General features: G+C 46.4%; 1 long non-coding RNA gene across 1 annotated transcript; it reads right to left on the minus strand.

The window, feature by feature from the left end:
* Positions 1 to 2,403: 2,403 nt before the first annotated feature.
* LOC139358492 (uncharacterized) lies at positions 2,404 to 12,431 on the minus strand. The gene is made up of 2 exons (XR_011613488.1): positions 12,248 to 12,431; positions 2,404 to 2,936 (listed from the first exon to the last, which is right to left on the minus strand). It is a non-coding gene; the product is annotated as an uncharacterized lncRNA (long non-coding RNA).
* Positions 12,432 to 12,470: the final 39 nt, after the last annotated feature.

Genomic DNA, 12,470 nt, shown 5'->3' on the forward strand with positions numbered 1-12,470 from the left:
ATAAATAAATAAATAAATAAAAAAGACCCCATGGTATATGCTTGTCGTCCTAGCTACTTGGGAGGCTGAGGCGAGAGGATCAGTAGCTCAGAAGGAATTCCAGAACTGAGTTCTGAACAAGTGAAGCTTGAGAGGCAGTGACACAATCACTGCTCACTGCAACCTCCACCTCGACCTCCTGGGCTCAATTGATCCTCCTGCCTTAGCCTTCCAGGTAGCTGAGACTAGAGGAGCATACCACCATGCCTGGCTAATTTTTTGTACTTTTTGTAGAGATAGGGTTTTGCCATGTTGAACCTGGGAGGCAGAAGTTGCAGTGAGCTGAGATCGCGCCACTGCATTCCAGCCTGGTGACAGAGCAAGACTCCATCTCAAAAAAAAAAAAAAAAAAAAAAAAAAAGAGAGAGCTGGGTGTGGTGGCTCATGCCTGTAATCCCAGCACTTTGTGAGGCCAAGACAGGTGGATCACAAGGTCAGGAGATCGAGACCATCCTGGCCAACATGGTGAAATCCCTTCTCTACTAAAAATACAAAAATTGGCTGGGCTTGGTGGAGCATGCCTGTAATCCCAGCTACTCGGGAGGTTGAGGCAGGAGAATCGCTTGAACCTGGGAGGCAGAGATTCAGTGAGCTGAGATTGCACCACTTCAAAAAAAAAGACCTTGACTCCAGTGGACTGAAACTCACCAAATAGGTTTTAAAAATCCATGAGTTGGCTGGGTGTGGTGGCTCACACCTGTAATCCGTGCTTTGGGAGGCCGAGGTGGGCAGATCACGAGGTCAGGAGTTCGAGACCAGCGTGGCCAACAAAGTGAAACCCCCGTCTCTACTAAAAAAAAAAATACAGGCCAGGTGCGGTTGGTCACGCCTGTAATCCCAGTACTTCAGGAGGCTGAGGCGGGCGGATCACGAGGTCAGGAGATGGAGACCATCCTGGCTAACATGGTAAAACCCCGTCTCTACTAAAAAAAAAAAAAAAAATACAAAAAAATTAGCCAGGTGTGGTGGTGGGTGCCTGTAGTCCCAGGTACTCGGGAGGCTGAGGCAGGAGAATGGTGTGAACCTGGGAGGCAGAGCTTGCAGTGAGCCGAGATTGCGTCACCGCACTCTAGCCTGGGTGATAGAGACTCCGTCTCAAAAAAAAAAAAAAAAAACACACAACAAAAATTAGCTGGATGTGGTGGCATGCGCCCGTAGTCCCAGCTATTCAGGAGGCCGAGGAAGGAGAATCGCTTGAACCTGAGAGGCGGAGGTTGCAGCAAGCCGAGATCTGCCAATGCACATCAGCCCCTGCGAGTGTGAGACTCTGTCTCAAAAAAAAAAGAAGCCGGGCATGGTGGTGCATGCCTGTAATCCCAGCACTTTGGGAGGCCAAGGCGGGCAGACTGTATGAGCTCAGGTGTTCAAGACCACCCTGGGAAACATGATGAAACCTCCCCTCTACTAAAACAGAAAAAATTAGCTGGGCGTGGTGGCGCACGCCTGTAGTCCCAGCTACTCAAGAGGCTGAGGCAGGAAAATCGCTTGAATCCAGAAGGTGGAGGTTGCAGTGAGCCAAGATTGCACCATTGCATTCCAGCATGGGCGACAGAGCAAGACCCTGTCTCCAAAAAAAAAAAAAAATTCCATGAGTTCATGGTAATACTAAAAAGAACAGAATTCGTTGCTGACCTCTAGAGGATGCCCCAGGAAACCAACTCATTCTGAAAACTGGTCAGTAAAGGGAAAGAATTGATCCTGCCTTTTCTATTTGAGTAGTTCCAGCTCCTCTGGAGGCTGAGGTTGAGGTACTTCAGGATAACAAAGAGTTGATGAGGGAAGATTCTTTATAGAAATATTCCAGTTAGGCCAGGTGCAGTGGCTCACGCCTATAATCTCAGCACTTTTGGAGGCCAAGGCAGGCGGATCACTTGAGGTCAGGAGTTACAGACTAGACTGGCCAACATGTTGAAACCCCGTCTCTACTAAAAATACAAAAGAAAAGTAGCCGGGTGTCGTGGTGCACAGCCGCAATCCCAGCTACTCGGGAGGGTGGGGCAGGAGAATTGCCTGAACCCAGGAGGTGGAAGCTGCGGTGAGCCGAGGTCCTGTCACTGCACTCCAGCCTGGGCAACAACAGCAAAACTCCACCTCAAAAAAAAAATTCCAGTTAACCAAGCATAGAGGAAACTACCTGATAAGAAAATTACATTAGGGGCTGTAGCCCCTAACGTAAGTAGTTAATGTTATGAATTTCTCTTCTCTTGATGAGATGAATAAAAAGTAAATAGCCGACACAGTGACTCACACCTGCAATGTTTTCACTTATAAGTGGGAGCCACTTTGGGAGGCCAAGGTGGGAGGATCGCTTGAGGCCAGGAGTTTGAGATCAGCCCGGGCAACATAGTGAGACACCTGTCTCTTAAAAAAAAAAAAAAAATTAGTTGGGTGTGGTGGTGCACACCCGTACCCTGTACCCTCAAGTACCTGGGAGGCTGAAATGGGAGAATCGCTTGAGCCCAGGGGTTTGAGGCTGCAGTAAGCTGTGACTGTGCCATTGTGCTCTTGCTTGGGTGACAGGGTGAGACCCCATCTCAAAAACAAAACAAAAATAGAAAAATAATGTTTAAAAAGGTAAATAGCATCTGTGAAGAATTCTTTTAAAGAAATCAAACCTGGGCCAGGCACAGTGGCTCATGCCTGTAATCTCAGCACTTTGGAAGGCTGAGGCAGGCGGATCACCTGAGGTTGGGAGTTCGAGATCAGCCTGACCAACATGGAGAAACCCCATCTCTAATAAAAATACAAAATTAGTCGGGTGTGGTAGTGCATGCCTGTAATCCCAGCTACTCAGGAGGCTGAGGCAGGAGAATCGCTTGAACCTGGGAGGCAGAAGCTGCGGTGAGCCGAGATTGCACCATTGTACTTCAGCCTGGGACACAAGAGTGAAACTCCACCTAAAAAAAAAAAAAAAAGGGCAAAGCAATCAAATATAATATGTTAATATATTGATTGCATTTGGAAACTAAATTGATTTTCTAAAAACTTTACTTAACAGACTGGGTCTTGCTATGTTGCCTAGGCTGGACTCAAACCCCTTGTCTCAATCAATCCTCTAGCCTCAGCCTCCACTACAGGCTTTAAGAAATTAGCTCTGAGTCCTTACGGTAGGAAAGCTGTAACTCAGGGTATTGGATCATGGAGAGGCCAGGATTAGGTGGCTTTAAAAATGTAGGCTTGGTCTCCATCATGATTATTTAATTAAGACTCTTGGTTCCGGCTGGGCATGGTGGCTCACGCCAGTAATCCCAGCACTTTGGGAGGCCGAGATGGGCGGATCACAAGGTCAGGAGATCGAGACTACCCTGGCTAACATGGTGAAACTCCGTCTCTACTAAAACAAAACAAAACAAAACAAACAAACAAAAAAATTAGCCGGGCATGGTGGCGGGTACCTGTAGTCCAGCTACTTGGGAGGCTGAGGCAGAAGAATGGTGTGAACCCAGGAGACGGAGCTTGTAGTGAGCCGAGATTGCGCCACTGCACTCCAGCCTGGGTGAAAGAGCGAGACTCAATCTCAAAAAAAAAAACCAAAAAAAAAAACCTCTTGTTTCCAAGTAACAGAAGACAATGTAAGCTAGATTAAAATATGGGGTGGGAAACTTAATAAACTTATTTTAATGTTGCAGGGGGAAACATATGGAACCCAGACAGGAAAGTATTCAGCCTAGGAAAGGATAGAAACAGGCAGGACTGGGAGAGCTAGCAAAGCGCTTTTTCTGTTCTGTTCATCTGTTCACTCTTGGATCTCTGTGCAAACCAACTTTTTTTTTTTTTTTTTTTTTGAGCCACCACACCTGGCTAATTTTTGTATTTTTAGTAGAGACGGGGTTTTGCCATGTTGGCCAGGCTAGTTTCGAACTCCTGACCTCAGGTGATCCGTCTGCCTCGGCTTCCCAAAGCGCTAGGATTACAGGCGTGAGCCACCAAGCCTGGCCGCAAACCAACTTTTCCTGCTTCTTTGCCCCCATGAGGAATGTGGCATCACACTTTGAGAAGTGACTCTCTATTCCAAGGTGGTGGCCTAATCTACGATCTATAGGAGGAATAGTTGTACACTGGGTAGATGTCAAATATGTCCACTACACAGACATAGTTTTTTTTTGTTTGTTTTTTGAGACAGAGTCTCGCTCTATCACCCAGGCTGGAGTGCAGTGGCGTGATCTCAGCTCACTGCAACCTCTGCCTCCCAGGTTCAAGCAATTCTCTGCCTCAGCCTCCCGAGTAGCTGGGATTATACATGCCTGCCACCATGCCCAGCTAATTTTTTTTGTATTTTTAGTAGAGACAGGGTTTCACCAAGTTGGCTAGGCTGGTCTTGAACTCCTGACCTTGTGATCCACCTGTCTCGGCCTTCCAATGTGCTGGGATTACAGGTGTGAGCCACCACACTTGGCCTTTTTTTTTTTTTGAAGATGGAGTTTTGCTCTTTCACCCAGGCTGGAGTGCAGTGGCATGATCTCAGCTCAATGCAATCTCTGTCTAAGATGTAGGTATTTTGATGTAGGTATTTTAAGGGATCCTAAACTTGGTACTGTCAGTGTAATCATTCCTTAGCACATGGTGTGTGTGCACATATGCACTCACACTCTGAAAAGCACTGGGGGACGCAAAGACGCAAAGTCTTAATCTGATAGCTCTCATATCTAGTTGGTATTATACAATGTGTACACCAAGAATCTTAAGACCAGGAAGTATGAGATAAATGTCATTGAGAGTGACATAAGGCTGGGCAAGGTGGCTCACACCATAATCCCAGCACTTTAGGCTGATGGGGGCAGATCACTTGAGTTCAGGAGTTTCAGACCACCTTGAGCAATGTTGTAAAACCCTGCCTCTTCAAAAAATACAAAATTAGCCAGGTATAGTGGTATAGACCTGTAGGCCCAGCTACTCGAGTGGCTGAGGTGGGAGGACTACTTGAGCCAGGGAGGTGGAGGTTGCAGTGAGCCATGATTGCGTCACTGCACTCCAGCTTGGGTAACTGAGCCAGACCCTGTCTCAAAAAACAAAACAACAAAACAAAACAGAAAACCATAAAAGATCAGGTTTGGCTGGGTGCAGAGGCTCACGCCTGTAATCCCAACACTGTGGAAGGCTGAGGCGGGTGGATCACCTGAGTTAGGAGTTAAAGACCAGACTGGTGAAACCCTGTTTTTACTAAAAAATACAAAAATTAGCTGGGTGTGGTGGCACGCACCTGTAGTCTCTGCTACTCGGGGGGCTGAGGAAGGAGAATGGGCGTGAACCCAGGAAGTGGAGGTTGCAGTGAGCTGAGATCGCGCCACTGCACTCCAGCCTAGGTGATGGAGAGAGAGACTGTCTCAAAAAAAAAAAAGATCAGGCTTACATTGAACTTTGGTAATCAATGAAGACTTTAAGGAGGAGGTATCATTTGGGCCATGTCATAGAAGTTGGATTGGATTTTGATAAGCAAAAATGTGGCGGGAAGGAATTTTATGTAGAGATGTAGGAGATGCACTTTGGGAGGCTGAGGCAGGCAGATCACCTGAGGTCGGGAGTTCGAGCCCAGTCTGACCAACATGGAGAAACCCCATCTCTACTAAAAATACTAAAATTAGCCGGGTGTGGTGGTGCATGCCTGTAATCTCAGCTACTCGGGAGGCTAAGGCAGGAGAATTGCTTGAACCCAGGAGGCAGAGGTTGCGATGAGCTGAGATTGTGCCATTGCACTCTAGCCTGGACAACAAGAGCAAAATTCCGGATTAAAAAAAAAAAAAAAAAAAAAAAAGATGTAGAGATGAAGGATGAGCCAAAGCTGGGTAAGAATAAGGCTTATCTAAAGAATTATGAGATTTGTTTTTTTAGAACAGTTATGCAAGCAAAATAATGAGAAAAAGTGGGAAGATACCAAATGGTGGAGCTCCTTGGATGTCAAGTTGTTTGAACTTCATTCTGTAGGCAAAGAAGCCACCAAAACCTTTTCAACATAGGCAAGATTATAAACAGAATACTTTAATAAGATTACCCTGGGAGCTGTGGGCCTGGAGAGTAGAGATTAGAGGCAGAACATTTAGGAAGCCATTGAAATAAATTACTAATTAGAGCTTTCTGTTTGTGATAGCCACTAGACACTTGTGGCTATTTATTGACTACTTGAAATGTGACTAGTGCCACATGTAGAAATGATAATATTTTGGATGTATTGGGCTAAATAAAATATATTAAAATTGTTTCTTTTTTACATTTTATTTTTTTTATTTTTATTTATTTATTTATTTTTTTTGAGGCGGAGTCTCGCTCTGTCGCCCAGGCTGGAGTGCAGTGGCGCGATCTCGGCTCACTGCAAGCTCCACCTCCCGGGTTCCCGCCATTCTCCTGCCTCAGCCTCCCGAGTAGCTGGCACTACAGGCGCCGCCACCATGCCCAGCTAATTTTTTTGTATTTTTAGTGGAGACGGGGTTTCATTGTGTTAGCCAGGATGGTTCTTTTTTACTTTTTAAAATGTGGCTGCTGGAAAATTTTAAGTTACACATGTGGTTTGCATTATGTTTTTCTTGAACAGTGCTGGATTCAAGGAAAGGGGCAAATGAGGGGGAAGAATCAAGTTACTCAGCAATAGAAAATGGCAGTACAGTTAGGAGAATTAAGGAAAATGGGGAAGTGAAACTGTTTAAGAGAAATGAAGACACTTGTTTTTGGGAGAGACATGCTTTTACAAATAGGTTTGTTTGGGAGTGAAAATAATACTAGCCATCAAGCTTTCAAAGTAGAAAGAACCAGATCTTCATTGACTTCAATATAACAGAGTTGCAAATAATTTCTGCTGAGATGAATTTCTATGTTCTGAGGAATAAGCCGCTCTGTGAAAAAAGGGTTCCATGGTCAACTACATTTAGAAGATGGCTACATACCCAGGCTCCTCTTGGAGATTCATTATGCCCGTTAGTATATTAAAAGCTTTAAGTAGCACTTAACTTTACCTGTATTTCTCAAATGTATTTGCTTTTCTGAGTAACAACTATTAAAGCACTAGACTTGAGTCAGACGAGCTGACTTATGCCTATAGTCTCGGCTACTTGGGAGACTGAAGCCATGAGTTCGCTTCAGCACAGGAGTTGGAGGCTGCCAGGAGCTACGATCATGCCACTGCACTCCAGCCTGGGTGAGAGTGAGATCCTTTTTTTTTTTTTTTTTTTTTTTTTGAGACGGAGTCTCGCTGTGTCTCCCAGGCTGGAGTGCAGTGGCGCGATCTCGGCTCACTGCAAGCTCCGCCTCCCGGGTTCACGCCATTCTCCTGCCTCAGCCTCCGAGTAGCTGGGACTACAGGCGCCCGCCACCACGCCCGGCTAGTTTTTTGTATTTTTTTAGTAGAGACGGGGTTTCACCATGTTAGCCAGGGATGGTCTCGATCTCCTGACCTCGTGATCCACCCGCCTCGGCCTCCCAAAGTGCTGGGATTACAGGCTTGAGCCACCATGCCTGGCTTTTTTTTTTTTTTTTTTTTTAAGACAGGGTCTCGCTCTGTGGTTTAGGCTGGAGTGCAGTGGTGCCATCTTGGTTCACTGCAACCTCCTCCTCCCTGGTTCAGGCGATCCTCCCACCTCAGTCTTCTGAGGAGCTGGGACCACAGGCATGTACCATCATGCCTAATTTTTGTATTTTTGTAGAGATGGGGTTTTGCCACGTTGCCCAGGCTGGTCTCTAACTCCTGAACTCATGTGATCCGCCTGCCTTGGCCTCCCAAAGTGCTGGGATTACAAGCAAGGGCCATCATGCCTGGTCCCAAGATCATGTCTCTTAAAAAGAAAAAAATAGGCTGGGTGCAGTGGCTCATCCCTGTAGTCCCAGCACTTTGGGAGGCCAAGGTGAGTGGATCACCTGAGTTGGAGTTCGAGACCACCCTGACCAACATAGCAAAACCCCACCTCTACTAAAAGTACAAAAATTAGCCAGGCATGGTGGTGAGCGCCTGTAATCCCAGCTACTCGGGAGGCTCAGTCAGGAGAATCGCTTGAACCTGGGAGGCGGAGGTTGCAGTGAGCCAAGATCGTGCCATTGCACCCCAGCCTGGGCAAGAGACTCCATCTCAAAAAAAATAAATAAATAAAAATAAATAAATAAATAAAAGCACTAGACTATTAGTAGTTACCAGCAAGTTAACAGTCCAAACCAGGGCTATTTAGTCAAAGATAAGTTAGACCTTGAGCTTGAAAACTAAGGGAAAATTTTCATCTTTTTCAATACTTGGGAAGGGATAGGATCTTCCATATTTAGGAAACTGAGTTGTCCTAAACTCATTGTATTTCATCTTGAATTTTCTCTATTTTCTGAGACAAGTGGAGACTTTGTGAAAGCAGTTAACGCTTTCATATTGCCTGTGAGCTCCATCGAGGCCACCAGAATGCCATATGCTAGCTATACTATGCGTATGTATGTGCGCATATAACACACATCTCTGCCCCTTTTCAGCAGTGGACTCTGTGATACAGGCCAGACCTTGGAAGAGTGTCTAGGGGCTTAAGAACTTCATGTTCTTCATAGCTTTGTCTTTTTTTTTTTTTTTTTTTTACCCCCTCATACCTTTGTCCTTTGAGAGAGACAGTTAAGTAGGTAAGGTCTTCCCAAGTCCTCATACATTACACTCTGGACAAAAGGCCTTGTGTTTGAAAGAGGCCTGATCTACACCCCTCATGTCCTCGGCACCAATGAAGCACAATGACAGGAGAAAAAACTTGGTCTTTAAGCCTCTGTGCCTGGCAATCTTGTGATATCTTTTTCTTTTTTTTTGAGACAGGGTCTTGCTCTGTCACCCAGGCTGAAGTTCAGTGGTGCCGTCTTGGCTCACTGCATCCTCCGCCTCCGGTTTCAAGTGATTCTCCTGCCTCAGCCTCCTGAGTAGCTGGGATTACAGGTGCCCGCCAACACACCCAGCTAATTTTTGTATTTTTAGTGGAGACGGCGTTTCACCATGTTGTCCAGGCATGTCTCGAACTCCTGACCTCAGGTGATCTGCCCACCTTGGCCTCCCAAAGTGTTGGGATTACAGGCGTTAGCCACCATGCCTGGCCTTTGTGATGGCATCTTAATTTTTACTCCTAATGATGCTCTATTTTAGCTGCAAGAAAGCTCAATAGAAGTCGGTCACCTGGCTCCTAGAGAGTAGGAACAGATGAAGATGTGAATCATTAGGGGGCAGAGGGCGGACTATGGGCTCCAAGATGGCCTCCAGAGATTCTCTTCCTCCTGATATTCATGTCCTTGTGTAGTACCAACCCACACTGAATAGGGCTGACCTGTGTGATAACAGGATATTGCATAAATGATGGAGTATAACTTCCCAGCCTAGGCCATAAAAGACATTGCGATTTCTGTCTTGTTTTCTCATCCGTCACTAGCTCTAGGGAAAGCCTGCTGTCATGTTGAAAGGATACTAACATAGTCCTATGAAGGCCTGCATTGTGAGCTGAGGCCTCCTGCCCACAGCCAGCACCAACTTTCCAGCCATATGAGCAAGCCACCTTGGAACTGGATACCTCAGCCCACTACACTTTCAGAGGACTGCAACCTCTTGAAAGATTCTGAGCCAGAACCCCCCAGCTAATCAATCCTGAATTCCTGACTCACAGAAACTGGGATAATACATACATACTTATTACTGTTTAAGCTGAAATACCTAGCAATAGGCCTCTAATGTGGTAGATGAGTATTTTGTATGATGTTTTGTCATTGAAATGGCTCTTGATTTTCAAGTCATTCCTTTAGAATCTGGCTGTTTCTCTGAAGCTCTATGCTTACCATATCTCTTGTACTTATTCTGGCATACACAACCAGAAAGTTGGCTTCTCTCTAGGGGTAAACAACCAGAGAGTGATAAAGAACTTAGTAAGTTCTCACTATAATAACCACAGAGAAAGGATGCTTCTTGTTACGTTCATTTTACTTTTTTTTTTGAGACGGAGTCTTGCTCCGTCTCCCAGGGTGGAGTGCAGTGGCGCGATCTCGGCTCACTGCAAGCTCCACCTCTGGGTTCACGCCATTCTCCTGCCTCAGCCTCCCAAGTACCTGGGACTACAGGCGCCCGCCACCATGCATGGCTAATTTTTTGTATTTTTAGTAGAGATGGGGTAGAGACCACCATGTTAGCCAGGATGGTCTCGATCTGCTGACCTCGTGATCTGCCCGCCTTGGCCTCCCAAAGTGCTGGGATTACAGGAGTGAGCCACTGCGCCCAGCCTCATTTTACTTTTTGGGGGGAAAAAAAAAAATCTAAGTTTAATCATAGGTTTACCTTACTCTGCTCCAAGGCAATTTTTCAATTTTTTAAAAAATAAATGTTTTCTTAAGTATAATACCCAGAAAAGTACACAAAATGTCTTGATAACATATTACAACACCCATGTAATCCCTACCCAGATCAAAGAAACAGAATATCATTAGCCTTCTAGAAGCCCATCTGGTCATCTTCATTTTCTTTTCCTTTTTTTTTTTTTTTTTTTTTTTGAGGCAGCGTCTCACTCTGTTGCCCAGGCTGGAGTGTAGTAGTGCAGTCTTGGCTCACTGCAACCTCTGCCTCCCAGGTTCAAGCAATTCTCCTGCCTCAGCCTCTGGAGTAAGTGGGATTACAGGCATGCACCACCAGGCCCAGCTAAGTTTTGTATTTTTAGTAGAGATAGGGTTTCACCATGTTGGGCCGGGCTGGTCTCAAACTCCTGACCTGCAGTGATCCGCCCGCCTCAGCCTCCCAAAGTGATTGGATTACAGGCGTAAGTCACTGCACCTGGCCTAATTTTTTAATTTTTTTGTAGAAGTGGTCTCAAACTCATGATGTGCCTTCTTATTTATTTATTTTAGAGACGGAGTCCCACTCTGTCTCCCAGGATGGAGTGCAGTGGCACAATCTCGGCTCACTGCAACCTCCACCTCCCGGATTCAAGTGATTCTCCTGCCTCAGCCTCCTAAGTAGCTGGGATTACAGGTGCCCACCACCACGCCCAACTAATTTTTGTGTGTGTGTTTTTTTTTTTTTTTTTTGGTAGAGACGGGGTTTCACTGTGTTGGCCAGGCTGGTCTCAAACTCCTGACCTTGTGATCCACACGCCTTGGCCTCCCAAAGTGTTGGGATTACAGGCATGAGCCACCACACCTGGCCGCCGCCTTTTAGTTATCATAAGGCGGGCAGTAGCTGAATTTCTCAGGAATCCAGGCTCTGTCATTCTCTAGGCTTTGTGTTTCTGGATAAGTTGCCTCATCATCCAAATGTTACTGCAAGGACTAAGTGAGATGCTGAGGCAGTGGGCAAATTGTGTAAAAATACTACTGTTTCAAGTGTTTTGATGTTGGAGTTCATCTTGCCAGCCAAGGGATGATGATACTTTGATTCTTCAGGATGATCAGAGCTCACAGACTTGGATGGAAGCTCCCTCAGGTCAAGGAGGACCACATTTTTTGAGGGGTGGGGGGAGGAGGCAGAAAGAGAGGCAATGTTAGCCACTGAGATTTAGAAGAGTAGCTACAGCTGTTTTTGGTTCTTGTGGATCTACCTGTGTTGGCTTCCTGCAGGAGCTAAAATTTCCAGAGCTAGTCCTACAGCGAGGGGAGCTAACGTGGAGTGGGCATGAGAATTCTATTCAACAAGCACAAGTGAAGCTCAACCATTTTGTTCATCCTGCTACAACCAATTATTATAGGAGAGGGGAATAAGGATCACTGCCCAAGGGGCATTACAGTCTCCCCAGGGAGGCACTCTTTTTTTTTTTTTTTTTTTGAGACGGAGTTTCGTTCTTGCTGCGAAATCTCAGGTCACTCAAACCTCCGCCTCCCGAGTTCAAGCGATTTTCCTGCCTCAGCTTCCCAAGTAGCTGGGATTATAGGCATGGGCCACCACGCCCCGCTAATAGGGAGGCACTTTTCATTAGCCCACAGTCCAGTTAAACTTGACGGAATGAGGAAGTGACCTGGGAGTACAGAACAGGATGGGATGCTTCCGGACTTGGGCAGCCTTTGGTAGTGGGCATGCTTGGAAGGGTCAGGGTCTCAGGCCTGGAGGTGACCAATTTTTCTCTCCGAAAGGAAGATGATTAAAAAAAAAAAAATTCCATGCTCCAAAGCGGCAGCCAAATCCTATGTCGCCCAATGCATCACCCAGAAAGGGGCTCCAGACTCTCCTGCAAAAGGCCAACTCTACTTCCCGGCTCCCACTTCCCCTCCTTCCCCACAGGAGGGTGGCGAAGGATTTATAACCCACCTCTTTCTTTCAGTTGCCATGGAGACAAGCCCCAGTCCTTTCATTCCTTCTGGTACCTCTCTCTCCAACGCAGGCGGAAAGGAGGCGGCTTAGCCCAAACATGCTGGGGGAGGGGCTGGCGACCTCGACGGCAGCTGCGGAACCAGGCCGAGGGACAAAGGCTAAGGTCAGCCGCGTCAAGCCCTTTCATCTGCCGACGACCAGCGGCCAGACGCTGCGGGAG

This window comes from Macaca nemestrina, chromosome 15, assembly GCF_043159975.1.
Source record: "Macaca nemestrina isolate mMacNem1 chromosome 15, mMacNem.hap1, whole genome shotgun sequence".
Classification (NCBI taxonomy): Eukaryota; Metazoa; Chordata; class Mammalia; order Primates; family Cercopithecidae; genus Macaca; species Macaca nemestrina.